Here is a 21,865-nt window from a genome sequence, read left to right as displayed (position 1 = left end):
ACAGCATGGAGAAGTGATCAAGTTTACAACCTCTGGTCTGTACACAGGGCAAGTGTGCCAAGATAATAAATAGCTCCCCAAGAGTGGCATTACCTAGAGAGCTCTCTGGAGGATTCTACAAGGGGGAGATGATTGCTGATCTATAGTCACGTCCATTGGGAAAATCTCGGCTTCAACCAGCTGTGCAACCTCAGGAAGTCCTCACCAGAGGAAAACATCTGGGGCCTTCAGCTTGGCCTGACTGGTTAGGCCAAAGAGTCATACACTGTCCCCATCTCCTTCCAGCCTCATCTCCAATTTGATGGTGCTTATTTATTTGTATTGGCAGGACTCACCCAGGAGCAAGAAACAGAACTATGGCTCACACCAGATTAGGCCAAAGACAAATTCATTGACTCAGTAAAAGGAAGAGTTGACTCGAGAAAAGAAGATCCTCAATCAAAGGATACCAGGCAAGCTCACGTTCCATCTCAGTGTGAGTGTGGAGTGAGCATTTATCAGAAGAAGGGGACTTCTGTTCTGGGCATACAAAACCATGTATGTCCATTCCTACATTTAGTCACTTCCCACGTATAATCTTGATGGACAGCAGTGTCAATGCTGTAAATTAGGCCCACTGCCTAGTTTTGTAAATAAAGTTTTACAGGTGCATCCAGGGCCATTTGTTTATGTATAATCTGTAGCTGGTGGAAGAGTTATATAGCTGCTATAAGAACTGTGGGGCCTACCAAGCCTATATCTACTACCTGGTTCTTTACAGAGGGGAAAAAAGTGTTGGTCCCTCTTTTAAATAATTTTCTCAGGGAATATCAGGATTTAAAATCTGGCTTAAGTAAATCCAAAACTTTGTTTTGACAAAACTTCCCAGTATCTAAATGTTTCTTTAAAAGAAAATTGGTTACATATTTATTCCTGTAGTTAACCCTGAGACATTTAGTTGCTTACACCTCGCCTTTTGAAAGGTTATACCATATGAGGCAATACATACTTATTTTTAAACTTGTCTTGCATTATGTAGGGTTGATAATTTATGAAAAAATAATTAGGCATCCCATCATCCTAAACATTCAAGAATTATATGTATTATGGTTATTACTAGATGCCCAGTGCATAAAATTTGTGCACGGGTATGATCCCTAGTCCTGGCAGGTGATCAAAGTGCAAGCATGTGGCATGGAAGGGCAGATCCTAGCTGACCCCTGGGCCCTGGGCAGCACCCGGGCCCCTGGACCTCCACCTGTCCCCCTCCAACTAAGTCACGGAGCCTGAGTCCTCACACGGAGATGCCGTAAGCACAGCCACACACCGCAGGCTGGGGCGCAGTGTGGGCCTCTGGGCTGCCCAGGGGTGCCCCATGGAAGCCAGGTGGGCAGTGCATTCTCTCCCAGCCAGCCTTGCAGACCTGCTCCTGCATGAACCCACAGGGTGCCCAACCAGCCCCAGTGGTACCAGCAGCTGTGGCACGGCTCACCCGAAAGAGGCCACGTGAATACAGGGTGGAATCCTCGTGGCCACCTGGCACCTGAGTGCGGGGGGCTTCCCTGGCGTGCGAGCCCTGGCATAGGGTAGCAGGGGGAGTGAGAGCGAGCTCGGCGGACACCCCGCATTCTCACCACACCTCCGTCTCATCACCCCCACTTCCAGATAGCCAGGGGGAGGTTGCAGTGCATTGCCAATGCCTGCCATCTTCGGCACCACACCCTGGTGGTCAGCTCACGTCATAGCGAGGGGTTGAACTCCTGGTTAAGGGGACAATTTGCATATTAGGCTTTTATTATATAGGATTTCCTGTTGTTTTAATTAACCAACTAATGACAAATCATAAACAAATAAGAAAGATCCTTTAATATATTTAAATCTCTTGAAAAGTCTACAAAGTCTGGATAAGATTTGACAAAAGTAAATGCCTATACTCTTGTTGATTTAATTATTACTGATTAAAATAATCATATTCCCTCCAGGTTTGACATAAACACCCCTGAACTTGTTTTAGCTCAAGATTTCAAAAAGGCCTGGGGCTAAAATCTCTGTAAGGGACTTTCTTCTCCTCTTCATTTTCTCTCTGTAATTGCTAAAATTCCCTGTCAGTTAGCTCATGGGAAGACTCTTCTGGTCTCCTAATGATTTAGAAAAATCCATACCCTATTTCCTCTGACTTTTCCTCATATTCTTTGACTTAATATCAAAACAGAGGGAGATAAAAAGTAAAATAAAATAGGACAAATATTCTACCCTCTTTTTGCCTCTAAGAATTTTCTTGATGCACAGTTTAGATTTTTAGTGATTTTTTTAAACAATGCTAAGTTTAACTTTAAAAATGTTCATTTAAAACAATTGAGCAACCAAACACTTATTGAGGGTCAGCTATATTCAAACAAAGCACTGTTTGGGGCAGTAGTGATTATAAAAATGTCTAAGACATCATTCCTCAAGAAACTCCCAATCCCGGAGGAAAATAAACAGATAAACCTTAAATCACACTTGGAACATAAGGGTTTTGGTAGAGGAAAAGCAAAGTGCTATGAGAGTATAGTGCAGGGAGCAATTAATTCCAAATAAGGAAGGAGGCAAGGTGCCTAGAAATTGTTTCACAAGGAACATGTATTGGAATTCCATCTTAAAACTCTGATATGTGTGAAAGGTTGAGGATGAGGGCTCAGGTTCACTGTATTTTAAGAAGAGAGATGAGCCCCTGGTCAGCAGCTCAGTGGTTAGAACGTCAGCCTGCACACCAAAGGGTCACAGGTTCGGTTCCCAGTCAAGGACATGTACCTGGGTTGAAGGTAATCTTTGGCCCCAGGTTAGAGGCAAGAATTCTTGGGTAAGGATTTAAAAAAAGAAGATAGATGAACAATGGCAAAAAGATATGTGTGTCTCTTTTAGTAACTTACCATATAGCATTGAATTTACTTGTTTTTCCTTTTTTATTGAATTTATTGGGTGACATCCTATATAATAAAAGCCTAATATGCTACATGTCCAGTTGTTCGGTCATCTATTCAACCAACCAAAGCATATTATGCTAATGAAATGCTAAGACCACTCAACTGCTTGCTATGACATGCACTGACCACCAGGGGGCAGATGCTCCAACCAGTAGGTTAACTTGCTGCTGGGGTCTGGCTGATTGGGACTGAGTGAGAGGAGCCGGACACACCCTGGAGCCCTCCTGCGGTCCCTCCCTGGCTAGCCAACCTCCCGCGTCCCTTCCCGGCCCCAATTGTGCATCAGTGGGGTCCCTCAGCCTGGCCTGTGCTCTCATGCAATCTGTAACCCCTCGGGGGATGTCAGAGAGCCGGGATTGACCCGATCCTGCAGGCCAGGCTGAGGAACCCCACTGGTGCACCAGGCCTCTAGTTGGTTAATAAAATTACATAGGTTACAGGTGTACAATTCTATAATACGTCATCTGCATATTGCATTGTGTGTTCACCATCCCAAGTATCCTTCCATCACCATTTATCGCCCCCCACATAGCCTCTTGAAATTACTTGTTCATGGGTCTGCCTTTCCCCCCGAATCTCAAGGTCCTAAGAAAGGGCCACATCTCCATCACTGTACTACCAGAGCTTTGCAAGTAGGTGTCCATTGAATTCAGCAATGAATCAATCATGTTATGCAATCCATGCCTTATTTTACTTATTCCCATTGCAATTCAAGTTTTCCAAAATTTAAGCTTTTAAAAACCCTATAAATAATTTTAATCCCAACCTAAATATTACTGTTTTACGAGGACAATATATTTAACTTCCCAGATCCTCAGCTCGGTTTCCTAGTCTACAACTTGAGAATTGGGGGAGGGAGGTGGGGAACTGCAGGGGAGGAAAATAATATTCATGTCACAGAGGTCAGGATAAAATGAGACAACACATATCAAGTGCCTAATTCCATGTTGGACCATGGAGGTAATCAATTTGGCTTAATTTCTTTTCTCATAAAATAAGGAGCAATAATTGCGTTTTCCACATGCTCAATACTAACACAGAAATTTCTAAAACTATGTCCCGAGGCCCTGTTTCCCCTGTGAGCTCTTCCCAAAACCTCCCATATTTGAATGCATTTGGGGAACACTGTATATTAAAGTGCTCTCCTGGCAAGTTACAGGGTACATAGCATCTTAAGGCTCAGAGAAGTCCCACAGTAAATAAGTCTGTTTAGCTTTGTTTGTTCCAACTTACTTGACCACAGATTTACTCCCTCTCCTGCCCCGCCCCCCCCGCCCCCCCCCCCCCCCCCACACACAAACACACACGCACACCAGGACTCCTGAGGACATACTTGCACTCAGTTCTAAAGAGGGCATTTTGCACTCATCACTTTCATTCTACCACCCACCCCACAAATGTCCTTGCCCTTATTCACACCTAATTGCCTAAGTGAGTAGATATAGAAGGAAGTTCGTTTTTGTTTTGTTTTGCCTTCTGGCTCTGAATAGCTGTTTTACTATGTCATAAGTCCTGTTCTCTTAAATGTTAATTAAACATTCCTCTTTCCATTAATACTGAGCATTTAAAAAATCAAAGCAAAATAATTAAAAGTCATGCTATTTAAGGTTTAGTTCATAGTTTTGTCTTTTTTTTAAACCTGTACTTTTGGGTTAGTATTATTATTATTATTATTATTAATGTAGAGATTTAAATAAAGGTCTTTAATGACTCACACCACCCATGGCTCTCATTCCTACCCCCTGCTGCCAGCACTCAAACAGGCCCAGCATTGCTGTCATTTGTCATTTAACACCAGCTAATGTGCCTACATGGGATTCAGCCCTCTTTCATCACAGTTTCACTTTTTACTTATTTTACTTTCACTATTATCCATCAGTCCCAGCCTGAGAATATTTGCATCTTGTAAAAAAATGCCATATTAATGATACTTGTCCTCTCACATCTTGAAACTAGTAAAGTAGAAATTCCTCTTTCATAAGCTCAGAATGCTAATAAAAAAGTTCCAGAAGGCTTTCATAAAAAAGTAGTAAAAAAAAAAAAAAACCAACAACACTCTAGTAGCATAACATATAATATACAAACCCATTTCTAAAAATGTTAATGGAAAATATTTTTCCCTTCCACTTTCTCTATGTTAGTGTCATACCCCAGATTCTAAGTTCCTCAGTGGCTGAAATAATGGAAACTTACCTTGTTACTGCCTGGGCGCTTAGTATAGTATCTTGTGCATAAAGTGCTCTCAAGTATTTCTTACTGAACTGAACTGAATTTATATCTTTAAAGAGTTAAGTTTTCTAGTGAGAGTTGTTTCCAGGAACACCTAGATCTTTGAAGAGTAATTGTATATCAACTTACGGAGTTTTCACATGAGTAAGCTCTGAGCACATCAGTAGAAAAGAAAGAAAAGTGGCCCAAATGTCCAAAGCTCAAACCATTCTTGATTCTTAAGAAAAAATAAAATGTATTTACATTTGTGTTAGACTCCATTTGTTCAATAACATCTTGATTATCCAGAAACAACAACAGGGTGTTATCTTGATGGTTTCAACTTTCAAAAGGAAGGGGTGAGGAGGAAAGAAAGAGAAGAAAGAAGACAGGAGGAAAGGGAGGGGGGGAGAGGGAGAGAGGGAGGAAGTTGCTATTTTCAAGGTTTACTTGTGTGTGTTTTTTATTTCAAGCAACTTTGACAGTTTGCCCCAGAGTGAGTCTAAATTAAGTTGAATTTGTGTATATCAGCTTTTTTAAAACTTCATATTGTACTGTCATCTTAAAAAGGGGACATTTTGATAATGAATTTATCTTTACCAACAATTAAATTATTATATCTTATGGCTCACTATGCACTAGTGAGCCATAAGATATAATAATTTACAAAATGAATATCTCTAAATTAAAAATACAAAATTCTGTATGTTTGCTTCTTCCTTTATTGCTATTGAACTTTATACAAGGTACCTCATCATAGAAAGGAAAGAAAGATCCACGCCTGGCCTTTGCTCACAGCCTGAACACCGTTGAGTATGGTGCTGACTTTTGCTTTCCAGTTGAACATATCTGTTCCTCTGTGTGCTAAGGAAAGGACCAAAACTCCCACTGCCTCTCTCTAACCAGTCATGGCAAAACCTTCTTTTGCACAGCACTCCATGGAATCATTTGGCCGCCACATAACAAAACCATCTAGTTGATCTTTGTAGTAAGTCCATGCCTATTGTTTTCTTCATTACTATAACCATAAGTACTTTTATGGGGCAAATCAAAACTCTCAATTTCTTAAATAACTTAAAAAAATTAAAATCTGAGTCAACAAAAAGACTCTTCTGTTGCAAATCATCACTGCAAAAGAAAAGTTCCATTTACCCTCAGACAAATACTGTTTTAACGTTAGACTGGACTAAGGACAATAAAAATCACTCACTCAGGTGATCTTTCAGCATTTATACAATAGTAATACAAACAGAGACCATGAATCTAGACAGCAATCTTTAGGTGATCTGGCATACATTACATCTACATTTTCTAATTCAGTGAAATGAAAGCACTAAATTAGGGAAAAGGTTATCATAAAGCTTGCACACACTAAAGAATACACTAGAATGTTCAATACATTAGAATTGGGGGGCCACTGCTGTTACAGATCTACAATCTTGAACATTACATCTATTTTTAAAATAATGGTCCTCAGATATTTTTGAACATTTAGATTATCAAAGAAACTATTGACAAGACTGACTTTTTAAAGTAGAAAAAAGTTTTATTTTTCAAATTTTTGATAAAAATAATTTTTAAATTAAAGGTAGGTGTGTGTGATTTTTTATTAAAACATTGTTTAACTTGAAATTTTAGTTTATCAATGCACTCTGCTTTCCAGGAATTTTGTTTTGTTTTGTTTTTTAGTTGAATTTTAGTTGCTAAGACTTGTAATTCAGTTTCTGAATAATAAAATCATCCAAGACCTGATAACAAGGAAACTCATGAAAGATAGCCTATGACATTTTCTACAATGACTTTTCCTAACATAATTTTAAAAATCAGTTTGTAATTAATAAGATTGTTTTCCCTTCTTTTTTAAGTGACTAAAAATTTTCTATTAAAAGCCATATTCCCCGATTTATATTGTTGACCGTGTTCTTTTTTTCCAAGTTGGATTTTTCACCTGGAGGCGTAGTCATTCTTTCAGGAAAATGGCACTTTATCGGAATACGTCATTATTCAAAATGTCTGTGTCCACAAAGCTTGAAAGTAGAGCAAAATTTCAATGTGCGGTAAAAGAGTTACGCGAGTGCTTTTCTTTGCAGAAAAAGCAAGTTTGCTTTTTCAGAACAACCCGGATAGCATCAAATCACATTAACTAACCACCTGGACCTATTCCAAAGAACCAATTTCAGTCACTGGGTTTTCTCACTTGGAACAAGATAATGTCATTTCTTTTGACACAATTTGCTGACATCCAAAAAGTCTCTGACCCAGGAGAGCCTCAACTGTGGTCACTACCCATAAATGCCGAGAGTCATCTTGCATTCTGGGATCTAGCATAATTTCTGTTTTTCTCTGATGTGACCAATCTCCCTTTCTGGGATGTTAATTTATATGAAAGCAGATGTTTATAAATAAATATGAAAGTGTCCTTGAGGCATGGAAAATTTGGTCTTTGGAGGTTTTTTGTTTGGTGATGCTTGGTTGGGTTGTTTTCTTTTTTATCTCAGAGTTAACACAAATCAGCAGTTTGTGATGCCCTATTGCAATCAAGACCAAAAATGTAATACCAATAAAGCAACGTCAAGAAAATCACTAGAGTACTAGGCTAGCTATTAATAATGACGATAATAATAATAATAACTTTTATACCTCTGGAGTGCCTTTCATCTGAGCATCTCAGAAGACTTTACTGATAAATACTTGATTTTACACAAATAAACATGTTTTTTCAATTACATGCACTTCTATAAAGTTTCTTCAAATATCACAATTAATTATAAACACAGAATCCCTCGATTTTAGCATGTCAATTGTATATATACTTTGCTTATTTAAGAAATATTTATGTAATTTTTGATAACCTAGAAACAGCTTGCTTCCTGGTAATTCATTATACTAGGTGTTATCAAAGTTAAACATCTATTATTCTAAAAGGTACCAGAATGAATATAAATATATACATCTTTTTATGGGTCAGGAATAGAAATTCTAATTAGAAGAGCAAAGCTTTCCAATTTGAATGTTTGAATAGAAAAATTATATTTTAAAATATACATGTGCACATACTCCTTGGGTTTAATGATGGTCTGCCATGTTGTAAGGTACCGGAGATGGGAGAGTTCTCTAGGAATAATCTTTCCTCTTCTGTGCTGCATGGCCCCCTCCAGGGATGGTGCTTTTCCTGATGGAAAAGGACAGCCTTGCCCCAGGATACACTTTGCTCTGCGGTGAAAGGCATAAGGTAGCTAATCGTCCCCTGATAGAACCTATACTCAGGATCCCCAGGTTCATCCGTGAGCAATCCAAAACATTTGACTTATGACTTAGTTGTTTAGTCAATGTTATATAGACAACAACAGCAAGTCCCATTAGTCAGTAAGCATACTGAGGACTAAAAAAGGTAAGGGTTGAGGAAGATCCTACCACAATGTCAGGCTCTTCTTGACTGTTTTTTACCCAGAAAAACAATCCCATTGAAAATTAAAATAAAACAGGAAAACACACACACACACACACACAGAAAGCAGACTAAAGTTTAAGCAGAGAAAATTCAATTGCTGCCTTATGGTCAGGTCTTTTAGCCTAGAGTTATGGATTTCCAACTCTCTAGGTTTCAGGTGATTTGTAAGGAAAATTTGGGGGGATAATATACATGAACATTTTTCTAGAGTCCATCCCTTTCATCAGAGACTTCAAAAAGTCCTTGGCCCAAGAAGGTTTAGAAATTTCTGCCTTACAGTGATAATATTGTTGTCAAGAACAATGACATGACAGGAAGTTTTCTCCCTCATTCCCTACCCACGATACCCTCACAAACTCACCCAAAAAAAAGTTTTACAAATTATAAAATTGATAATTTAGTATCTGTTTCTGATCATTTCCTGATGATTTTAATTATAAAGGAAAATATGCAGCCCACAAGCCTTGGACTACTGGTCTACCATTCCCTGGACATGCTAGCCTATTGATGTGTTCTGTTTCTTTTCTTCCTCCTCAATACTTCATATCTACAAATCTCCTTCTATTAATTTTTGGATTTAAAAAAGTCAAAATGTTGATCAGTAGCTATGTGGGGCAAGATGGAGATGCAGTGTATTTGTGAATCCTGGTTATTAGGGTTTGTAGAGCAGTTTATAGTGTAAAAATATTTAATTGTAAATTGGGGTATGATTAATTTTCATGTTACAGATCAGAAAATGGGGTTTGAAGTGGTTAATGATTTGTTCAGTTTTACTCAGCTAGTGCAGGCCAGAGCCAGGACTCAAGCCTAGGAGAGTCAACTCACAATCCCACATTCCACCAGCTGAGACCACCTTCCCAAAGGAACGCAGCCTGGCCCTCTTTTCCCACACACTCCATAAAAAAGGGCTTGGAAATCAAATACATCATAATGCAGGTGGTTCTGTAGTGGAGATATTAGAGGATCTGAAAAACAAGACAAAGAGCTGTTTAACTTTCATATTTGGGACATGACCAGAAGATCCTCTATGAACAAAGTACTGAAATGTACCTTTGAAAGTACATCCTCAGGATGGAGTTGGGACAGGAAATAACTTTTTATTCTATTTTTTCTAACAACTTTCCCAAAACCTGTATTTTGGATGAATCAGCCATCAAAAAAAAGGAGTTTAATCTACCTGCTTTAGTGTATCACAGTTTTTCATCAACATTGCTCCTTATCTAAGACACTACCCTTAGCTTCAGTTTTCTCCAAGTATACTGGCACTGGCTATTTTTTTTACTAGAGTCAAACCTGCAATAAGTTTTCCAGATCAGTCTTTCTAAAATACATGCCTGGTGACATTAGCTTCCTGCTCAAAATGCTTACTGATCATGACCATTGCAAAATACTATTCAGGGTTTCTATATCTGAACTTACCTCACCTCTTCAATTTTATCTCTTTCTATTCCTCTAAAAGGGTCACAATATGTGGCATGTTTATCATGGCATCCCTCCCAAGCTCATGTATTCATTCAACAAACAGTGGATGGTGCATCATGCAGGTCCTTGGGCTCAGGGAGAGAATTTGTTTTTTTACTCAACGTCATGGGAATAAAGAATTTTAAGCAGAGAAGTACCACCATCTGATTAATATTTTTTAAAAATCAAAAAGACATCGATAACCAAGATATGCTTTTTCCCTCACAGGGAACTGAAAATATGATAGTAACAATGTTGTAAAGCAAAAGTAGTAAGGTATGGAAAAAATATATAGCGTGTTGTACAAATACGTGTTTATTTCAGATCCTCGACTAACAAAAAATAAGATTGGAAAATGTTCGAGGTTCCATCTTACGGTTGAAATAATCTCAAGTCTATCTAGCCTGCATCGATAGTCTGATCAGGTTGTAGAGAGACAAGGTGAGAGTTAGAATTTTCAGTCACAACTTCAATTTTTGGGCCCAAATCTACTATAAGAGTCTGGGGGTTGGAGGTGGGCAGAAATAGAATATAAATTTTAGAATTCATCAGAAAGCAAGCTTAGCCAGAATTTCAAAGTATGAAAACACATGGTATTCCTAAGTAAATTCCACATATAAAACTAGCCAACGTCTAAGAAAAGTCAGCAGAAATATCACAAAGAGCACATGCACAGCGTGCCCACCAGTTCTGAGTAAGATCGTCAAGAACTAGGATCAAGGTCTTCGTATGTTTATAGCCTAACACTAGGGATGTCTGGGGTGATGTTTTTGCTTGGTTTTTCTTTTGAAGTCTGATGTAATAGCTACAAAAATGTAGAATAGGAAAAAAGTGTGGAAATAGATTTTAAACACATGTATTTTAGAGGCAATCTAAGTGGGAGGTTGCATTGCCATGTGAAAAGCCAGGGTTGTTTTTTTCAGATCTCTAAGGGCCTTTGAGGTTGCAACAGACTTTCTTTCTGTTGGACCTGAGTTGCCATATCACTGAAGACACAGCATGAGGTGCCTAACCCATCTCTGAGACCGCTGTGTGGGCTGATGTCGACATCACTTGCCTGACTGCCTGGATTCCACACGGCTTTTACTGTTTACCCTCTAAATCCTGTGGCTCTGAATCAATAACTTCTATTTTGTTCAAAAGCTTCTGTTAGAAACATATGAACAAGGCAGAAAGAGAAAGTGTACTTTTTTTGGAGTTGCACACCACCACTGTTCACCCTGGAGGACATCGATCCAGGATCGCGGCTGTGTACGATAGGACATGTGGAAACTGAAAAGCAAATCTGATGACACCTTACATGAGTTACAAAACCCACGGATCCAGAGCACCAGCTTGTCATTTGTCGACTCTGTCAAGGCCAGTTCCAAACCTGCCTTCTGCCACTTGCAGCAAAGCCCCCAGCACTGTCCCTGAGGGAGGCGGCTACAATGAGGTGATGAAGCTCTGCTTGGGTTGCTTTCTTCATGATGCAACAGAGAATGTCACCCTAAATTAACTTCCTTAACCTTTCTTTTGATCAAATTCCCAGGTAGCTACAGCAATTCCAAACTGCAGCCAATTCAGTTTGAAGATACTACAAGTAAGCTTCTACAGCTGTTACAGTATTGAAAGCAATGATTTCCTACCAGGTAGGGTGGGCTGTTTGGAGCAGCCTTATACTAGTAAGCCTTTGATTCACAGACTGGAATCCTGTGTTGTGGCCATGCAGCTCTTGATGTAAAATATCACCCACCCATCTCAATTTGTGTAGTATCTGACTCAACGACTACTTGAGGCAGAAATCATTCAAGTGACACTCTGAGGAAACACGTTCACAATTTGATTCTACACATTAATAATGAGGAAGAATTTTCTCTAGCCTTTAAACAACAGCCTTATTCCTTTCAACTCAATCATCTTTACCTGATACGCCAATTGGTTCAGGGTCAGACAGGAAGCTTGAGGCAGCATCTGGGTTTGATTCCTTTTTCAGCCCCATCTCCCATAGCCAGTCTACAATCAAGTCCACCTTATTTCTTTTTTAAAAATATGTTTTTATTGATTTTTAGAGAGAGAGATAGAAATATTGATGAAAAACATCAACATTGATCAGCTGCCTCTTGCATACCCCCTGCTGGAGCATCAACCCATGCACCAAGATGCCCCTGGTTTGATTCCACCAGGCAAGTTCCCTGTCCAGGAATCAAACCAGTGACCTCTTGGTGCATGGGTTGATGCTGAGCCACTGAGCCACACTGGCCGAGCAAGTACACCTTCTTGGTATCTTGTGTATCCTCCCCTCCCTATGGATTTCCTTTACCATCTCAGAACATAAGCCCTCATTATCCATTACTGGATTGTCATCATAGTCTTCTAACTAGTTTCTCTTCCTCCAATTTCTCCCAACTTTCAATCCACCCTTCCCAATGACACCAGGTTATATTCCAACATACTGCTTAAAATAATTGCTTTCTCAAGGTAACCCAGCTAACAAGTAGAAAGCAGATGAGAGCCCAGAGAGAGTCTACTTCAGTCCATGCTCACATCTATAAGCCTGCCCTGTCTCAGCATCAATGCTTGGGACTGGAATTCGGTCCTTCATGATGGACACAGAGCACTTTCCCAGCTTTTCTCCTACCAAACCTATGCACCAGTGGTTGGTTTACTTAAATGTCCTATAATAAGCTTTCATCTCATTTAGACTTCTTACAGCTATGAGTAATTACACAAACAACTCAAGTGGCTTAAACAGTAAAATGTATTATCTCATACAAGAAGCCCAGGGGTAGGATAGGTACAGAGATAGTTAATGCCAGTTTAACACCAAACCTAGAACCCAGATTCCTTCTATCTTCCCACTCTGCTATGTTCAACATGATCTCATGTGAGCTCCTTTTTGTGGTTACAAGACAGCACCAGGAAATATGTACGAATATGACAACATTCAGCGAAAGTGAAAGAAAAGAGTAGTTCCACGTTGCATCATGCTTTTCAGTGAAGAATCATTTTCCATACCCCTACCTAAACCCAGCTTCCCCACCAAACTTCCCTTGACATCTCATTGGCCAGAGCTATTTCACCATCACCAGAAAATTGGTAAACAAAGCACCATAAAGCCAGGTGGATTCAACAGCTTCCAACGTCTTTGAGATATGACCACAGTGAAGAGTACATTATACATCCCAACTCGGTGCACATATACATACATTTCATACGGCATATAGAAAACACAAATAAGTTTCATAAAATGAAATTTATCCTGACTATGCAATGCATTCAGATATTTTCTGTTCTATTTTATTCTCTATACTACTCTATTTCTTTATTTAAAAATTCAACCACTAAATTGATTTTATAACTCACTGATAAACTTCTACCTGCACTTTCAAAAACACCAGTTTGCATTAATGAGAATTTACCCAAGTTATGCTGGAGAGGAGTGAATTTAGGAATATTATCAAGCCAGTATGTTAGAAGGGGATAAGCGTGTCTTAGATTACATATATATTTATCATTCATCCATGCCTGTGACACCCCACACTCAACACTCATTTGCTAAAATTGGGATATTTCAAATTTTGGATGTTCCAAATTACTGCTGAAATGGCTGAAGTTTTTATTTATAATTTAAAAAAAGAACACAACTGTCATTCCTCAGTAGTTTGTAAGTCACAGAAAATAAATCAAATAATTTTTTAAAATTCAAGATCTAGTTTCTTTTGATGATATAAGTAGGGTAAAAGGCCATGGGAGTTCAATTAATTTACTTTAAAATGCTCCTTTTAAATGATGTTCAAAGAATAAATCACTAAAGATTAATCAGGAAAGACTGTGTCTCTCCCCCTTGTTTGGAATATCTAAGGATCTGAGAGCAGCTGCTCTGTCTCTGTTCTCTCTATTCCTGATTCATCTTGCGTGTGACCCTAGGGAGGGGTCACCCTGGGGCCCTAAATCACGTGAGTGTGCACATACAGCCTGCTTTTTTCTCCCTGCAAATACCCTGCCCTCACTAACCTTGCTGAGCTCAGCAAAGGCTTTCGAACACCTGGGCTTTGTAGCTAGGCCCCCATGGAGCCTGGCTCTTCACAGACCTGCGATCATCTGTATTTTTACAGTAACAGTGATGGATCCAATGTACCTGAGCCTCTACTGGGCACAAAGCCCTGTGCAAGGCTGCAGGGAACCCCACATAGATAAACTGCAGTGCTGATTCTTAAGTGATTCGAAACATAACACAGGAGACAATCCTGCAAACAGCTACATAAGACAGAATTTAATAGGGGAGATTGAAAGGGTGCTAGCTAACATTTGAGGAGTATCCACTAAGTGCCAGATACCTTGATAGGTGATTTATGTAAGCTACCTTATCAAAAAACCATACTCTTTAGCAGTATTGTCGTCTCCATTTTGCAAATGAGGAAACTGAGGCTCACAGAGCCCTAGTAACCCTTCCAATAGGATAATTTAGTAAGCAGTGGAGCCCAAGTCAGAATGAGATCCTTTAGGCCCCATAGTTTATTGTTTATTTTCCTGTCACTTTTTCCGAGTCCCTAGACAAAAAAGAATTTTAATTGAAATATGCATTTGAAGCAGAAAAGGAATGTGTTTGCAGTAATGGGGGCAGCAAAGGGTGCTGGGTATAGAGGACAGCCCTGCCAAGAGTTTGGCAGGCAGGAAAGAGCAGGCTGGGCTCAGGGGATGCTAAGCAGTACAGTTTGGTTGTCACATGAGGTGTTCTTAGTGGAGTGAGAGCAAATCTAGAAAAGGTACCGAGTTCTCACTTCCCCAGCTTTTTTAATTCTGTGGAGGGTGCAGAGAAGGAAGCCCCTTCCACAACTTGCCCATTAGATTGTGAGTCTGGGGGCATGAAGGGCCTTCTCAGAACAGGAACCAGATGTTATATTCCTCTGTGACCCTCGCGGTGAAGCTCAGTGCTTTGCAGCTAGTAGGTCTGCAGTCTACCTCGAATGAATGAATGAAAGACAAAGGAGGGCTTTCTGCTCTCTCTTACCAAGTTCCCTAAAGTCAGGGTAAGTGTTGAACAGTGGGTAGAAGGGACAGAGCTCTGGTCACACTTGGCTCTCTATACCAGCCTCCAGATGAGTGAACTAAACAGATGGCCTGTCGTGGGGTCAAACATCATCCCTTCTTCTGTCATACAGAAATGGTGTGCTGGAGGGTGGAAAGTCTTTAAGAGAGAACAGACAAAGGTAGAAAGTGCAAGCATTTTAGAGGGTTTTCAATGAGCTCATGCTAACATACCTGCAAGTTCCATACTACCATACCTGCAAGCTACCTATTTTGCACATGAATCTGGAATTTTTTTTCTTTTCATCTTTATTGTTCAGAGCATAACTATGAATCTGGTATTTTACTTTACAAAGAGGAAGAAAGAAGCCTACATTTCTCACTGCAGGTTACTTCCTGTCTTGTGGGTTAGGTGTCACTGGTGTGGTGACTTAGCAGCACAACACACCATGATCTGGGTGCAGCTTTGTGCAAAAGCTCAGCTTCAGAGGCTTTGCAAGTTGTGAATATATAGGTTCATTCCAAACAGGAAGAGACTAAAATACGTGGCATAACTGTTTTTGCAAGATTAGTTTACTGGGCCCTACAGCCAGATAAAAATGAGCTCCCCTGGAGGAGTAGTCACAACACAGCTTGAGCAAAGTTCAGCCCAAGCTGTGGGGGTGGGGGTGCGGCGATGAGAAGACACAGAGGATGTGAGAGGAAGTCAGGCCTTAGAGATACACCTGTCCTGGTACAGTGAAGGCTTTGAGTTCTTAATGAATGGTAGAGGTAGTAGCAGTAGCGGGAGTTGCAGTCATACTAAATAGGAAGTTATTAGTGACAGTTATTGTTAATGTTTAATGATATCGTCCATTGGCATTTATATGCCAATCACAATGCAGGATAAAGGTGGGCTGACCATATTTAAAGTAGCAAAGGTTAGGTAGAAAAAAATAGAGACTTTCATGTTAGTGTTGTCCAATAACCAGTGAAAACAGATGTTGGATGTGTTGACTTTGAATGAGTGGGCAAAGTCTGTGACTCGGGCATCATGAGTTGGATGGTTTCCCAGGTGTGGCATATTGACTTTTTAGGGCTTCATCCTGCAAGGATGTCCTCTTAAGCAACAGGTGAATCTGGAAAAGCATCATGACACAGTGTACGGACCCCTCTGCTGAGTTACCATGTGGCCAAAACTGTCACATGCTTGGTTAGCTGCAGAGAAGTAAAATACCAGTTTCAATCAGCAGTGAGGAAAAACATCTATGATGTAAAAGCCAAATAGTCTTCTAATGTATATTACTTTGTATATTAATATACAATGTGTAGTAACTGCCACACTTGTTCATAAAACATGATGGGATGTTTTCAATTAAAGAACAAATAAACTATTAAGAAGTTTTTGGAAACCAACAAAGAAATGTGGTGCGAGAGTACACCAATATGGTCAATAAATAGTCCTTCCCTTTCATCCTCTCATTTTTTAATGTAACTTAAAAATAATTTCTATCTTCAAGCTGGGGACTTACACTAAGCTTGTAAATACAACACAGCACACAGTTCTCTCTCTTTTCTCTCTTTCTTTCTACAAACATAAATGCATTCCCAGGCACAACAAAATTAAACGCAGGAAGAAAGCCGATTTGTTAGAAAATCTAGGTTCTAAGATTAAGAATTTGATCTGCTTCCAAAGTATAGCCATTGCAAATGGGAGCTTTTGTTTTGTTCTGTTTCTGTATAAGGAACATTCAAAATGTTAATTAAAGACTAGAGGAAAACTCATTATTCTTCAGTAGTGAATCTGATCATGCTAGGTTGAGGCATTTGGTGAAATTTTGTATCTCTGCCACCACCACCCTGATTTGCCAAATCCTCACTAGGCTTATGTGAAGAAACCCTGCAGCCACAATGGGGATCTTGTGACTTGGGTAAATGAGACAAAACTTTTTCCTGGTGAGCTGAGTTCCCTAGCACTCCCCTGCAAGGCCTTGCTTCTGAACTGCGGTCTCTAGGTAAAGACCCTTGACAGTACGGTAAAGGTAGAAATGGAGGGCGCTATTTGAAGGCTTTATTTTGTAGTGTCTTTTTTTTCTTTTACTTTAAACATTCTTTTTTATCTTTATTGTTGAAAGTATTACAGATGTCCCCTTTGTTTGTTTTTTTCTCATTGACCGCCTCCACCCCGCACTCACCCCTCCCAGGCCTTCACCACTCTATTGTCTGTGTGTCCATATGAGCATATAAGTTCCTTGTTTAATCACTCCCCACCCCCACCTCCTTAAACTTTCCTTTTTAAAAAAATTATTTTATTCAATATGTTTTTTTATTGTTGCTAGTATTACAGATGTCTCCCATCCTCCCCATACCCCCATCCTCTCAGCCCCTACCCACCCCCAGGTCTTCACTAACCTATTTAGGCCCTATCCATGGGCTATACATATCTATATCATAAAAGGCCTGTGGTCATGACGCTGTAATGGCGTCACGACCAAACAAGCAGCAGCTCTGGCGCTGGGCAGGGTGGGGCGCCGGCAGCATCCACAGAGTGTGTGAGGCATGGTGGGGCAGGGCACCAGCAGCGTCCGCGGAGCGTGCGAGGTGTCGCGGGGCAGCGGACATGGCCCTGATGGCAGGCTAAGCCTAGGGGACCCTACACATGCACAATTTAATCGTGCATTGGGCCTCCAGTAAGTGTGTAAGTTCTTTAGTTTATCTCCGCTCATCCTCCTATCCTCACATTGAGGTATGTCAGTCTATTCCATGTCTCCATGCTTCAGATCTTATTTTGTTGGTCACTTCATTTTGTTCATTAGATTCCACAAATAAGTGAGATCATGTGATATTTGTCTTTCTCAGATTGGCTATTTCATTCACTTAGTAGTTCCTTAAGTATTATGGTTGATCTGCTTTACGTTACAGATGAGGACATTCTAACCCCAAATATTTAAGAGACTTTGCCCACAGCCATATTCGGAGTAAATCCAGCAAATCCAGTTAAGAACCCAACTCCTTTTGCTCCACAATTCAAGGTTCTGTCATTTATGGCACTAAAATTTGTCATTGTCACAATGAGATACATCTCACACTTGTCAGAAGGGCTATCATCAACAAATCAACAAACGACAAGTGCTGGCGAGGATGTGGAGAAGGAACCCTCATGCACTGCTGGTGGGAATGAAGACTGGTGTAGCCACTGGGGAAAATTCTCAAAATATTAAAAATGGAACTCCCATTTGGCCCAGTAATCCCTCTTTTAGGAATATATCCCAAGAAACCGTAAACACCAATCAGAAAGGACATATGCACCCCTATGTTCATAGCAGCACAATTTACAGTAGCTAAGATTGGAAACAACCTAAGTGCCCATCAGCAGATGAGTGAATTAAAAAATTATGGTACATCTACACCAAGCATGTCAAACTCGGGGCCCATGAGCTGCATGTGGCCCACAATGAATATTTTTGCAGCTCAGCCAATATAACGGTATGTATGAAAAGTTTTAATAAAAATTCCATAACTTAATTTTTACAATATCCTCTTATACATAATTATTAATAACAAATTATAACATTCGCTAATGACTGATTACTATAATAGTGTTGCATTCATTTCCCTTACATGCCTTACGCTCAGGTGCACCATTTCTCTCCACTAATACTAGCAGCGAATATTTTAGCAGTCAATTGCCACGTCATTAGTCTTGGACTGACTTGTTTGGTGTGTGCAACAGGAAATATTTCGCTTTCAGAAAACAAGAAAAATAGGTTTATTTGTCTTGCGCTTATTAATGTGTGCAGTTATTCAGTGTCTGGTAAGTTAATTTTCAAGAAAAAATATTAATTTTTATTAAAATATTCTATTATTTTATGTTAACGATCACTCATTTATTTCAGCCTTTTGTATTCAGCATATCTCTATCGAAATAAACCTATGTTTCTATGAAAATTGAAGCTGTTGTTTTTTTGCAGCCCACATAAACTTAAACCTTGTTTATTTGGCCCATGTTAGCCTTTGAGTTTGACATGCTTGATCTACACAATAGAATACTATGCTGCTGTAATAAAGAAATAGCTCTTACCATTCACAACAGCATGGATGGACCTGGAGAGCATCATGCTAAGTGAAATAAGCCAGTCAAAGAAAGATAAATATCACATGATCTCACTCATTTGTAGAGTATAATGAACAACATAAACTGATGAACAAAAATAGATACAGTGACAGAGAAGCATTGAACAGACTGTCAAACTTCAGTGGGAAAGTGGGGGTGGGGGGACAGGGGTTAAGAGAACAACCAATGGACTTACAAGCATGTATATAAGCATAACCAATGGACACAGACACTAGGGGCATGAGGGCATGTGCCGGGGGGTGGGGGTGGCTATGGGAAGGTCAATGGGGGGAAAAGGAGACATATGTAATACTATATGTAATACTTTAGACAATAAAATAAATAAATAAAATTTGTCATTGTCAAAAATGGAATTCTCTCCTGGAAAGGTAAATAAATTCTCTCCAGAAAACCTTGAACGTGTCAGTCCTCGGGCATCATGGGCCCGTGGAGCTTAGCTTCTCTGTCCCCAAAGCCCCTTCCCAGACCACCCATGCTGTCAGCTGCGCTTCCTCTCCTCTCCAGTGGTATTTCTTATTTCTTTATATACTCACACATGGTACTATAGTCAGATGTTTGGAAACCTATTTTCTCCATTAGCTATTAAGTTCATTGAGAACATAATAGCTTAAAAAAGAAGTTTGTTAAATAAATAATGGTGAATAAGGAAAATATATATATACAGGTGTGGGTAAAAGTAGGTTTAGAGTTGTGACTACATAAAACAGAATTTATCCATATATTATTATTTATTAATTAGTGTGTTATTTATTCATATTACAACTATAAATCTACTTTTGCCCACTCCTGTATATAATTTCATTTTTCTATTTCAAAAAATGAGGTTAATCATGCCAGCTTTGTAAGACTGCTGTGAAAATATAAATATTATGCCACAACATATGGTGAGTGCTTCACACAGGGCGCTTAACCTTGTCAAGTTACAAATTAGGAGCTCAACAACATTTACTGAATGCCTACTCATTGTTCTCCTGGAATTGTCAAAAAGTGTTATAATCCTTCCATATGCTAATGATTTCACTTTTAGTATCCATTGATTAAGAAGAGATACATGGATAGATGGATTTTCAGGTGCCTGACTTTGCAGTTCTACAATTACCCAAGGATTTGTAGCCCACAGGTTGGAAATCTCATGGAATTTGGATTGTTTCAATACCTAGAATAAAGTCCAATCAGAGTTATACATGAGAGGTATTGCTGTGTAGTAAAATACACAAGCAAAGCGCAAAGGTCTGGGAGGAAGAGGAAGAAAAAATGGGAGGTCTCCACTGCTTCCCACTTTTAAAAATCCACCAATTCGTGGGCTATAGCAAGCATGCAGCTATTTTACTGCTGTCACCCCCTTTCACTACAAAGGTACCCATTAATACTAGGCAGCATAAGAACACACACACACACACACACACACACACACACACACACACACACCAGCTTGAGGAGGCTATACAAAAGAAAACTAGACAGTCTCTAATTATGTTTCCTATAAGCCTGAAGAATTCCACTGGATTTCTCGGACGCCTCCCCCAATCTCTTAAAAAAACTTTTTTTTAACCTATTAGTTAGGACTGTCCTACTTTCAAGTGATAAAAATTCAACATGATTAGTTTAACAAAAAAGAAAAAAATGGAAGTAGGCATAAAGAATTCACTGGCTTACTGAAAAGTGCAAGGGGTAGGTTTGGGCAAGTCTGGATCCAGGAAATAAATTTTAAAAATGTCATCCTAGTTGATTTTTCTCAGTGGTTAGAGCATCGGCCTGTATACTGAAGGGTCGCAGTTTTGATTCTGATCAAGGGCATGTACCTCAGTTGCAGGCTCGATCCCCAGCCCTGGGGCACATGTGGGGGGCAACCAGTCGATGTGTCTCTTTCACATCAATGTTTCTCTCTTTCTGTCTCTCCCCCTCCCTTCCATTCTCTCTCTATGAAAAAATCACTGGAAAAAATATCCTCTGGTGAGGATCAACAACAACAGGAAAGTCATCAAGACTCACTTTCTCCCTTCCTCCCCTCATGATGTATGTAACGAAGGTTAGCTGAAGCTCTATGTAATAACCAGAGTAGAAAGTAAGGTTCTTTTTCCCAGTGGTCCCCACAAAAATCTCATAATTATCAATCAGGTTTATATATGCTGTGTCTGATCCATGCAAGAGGATAACATAGATTGATTGGACAATCATGGGTTACATGTGAAAACCCCAGTCGAATCAGAATGTTGGTCACCTACGTTTCATGCAGACAACTGGGGATGGGGTTGTTTCTAAACAGAAGTAGCTGAAAGTTGGTATAATAGCAGCTCTGAGTGCTGGGCATAGGAAATGTCCCCTACAGCCCTGACAAGTTTGGCTCAGTGGATAGAGCATCAGCCTGCGGACTGGGTCCCGGGTTCGATTCCAGTCAAGGGCATGTACCTTGGTTGCAGGTACATCCCCAGTGGGGGCTGTGCAGGAGGCAGCTGGTCGATGTTTCTCTCTCATTGATGTTTCTAACTCTCTATCCCTCTCCCTTCCTCTCTGTAAAAAATCAATAAAATATATTTTTTTAAAGAGAAAATGCCCCCTACATCTACAATTGACTAGAGAGCTGTGCTGACTACTTGAAATGTGGTCGTATCATTGTAGTCTAAAGGTAGGTCTGAACTCAGATGCCCCATGAAGTTTAAAATACACACCAAATTT

The sequence above is a fragment of the Myotis yumanensis genome, unplaced genomic scaffold (assembly GCF_028538775.1).
Source record: "Myotis yumanensis isolate MYYU_CA2020_CCGP unplaced genomic scaffold, mMyoYum1.0.hap1 SCAF_6, whole genome shotgun sequence".
In the NCBI taxonomy this organism is placed as follows: domain Eukaryota; kingdom Metazoa; phylum Chordata; class Mammalia; order Chiroptera; family Vespertilionidae; genus Myotis; species Myotis yumanensis.
Note: the sequence above shows the minus strand (reverse complement) of the source record.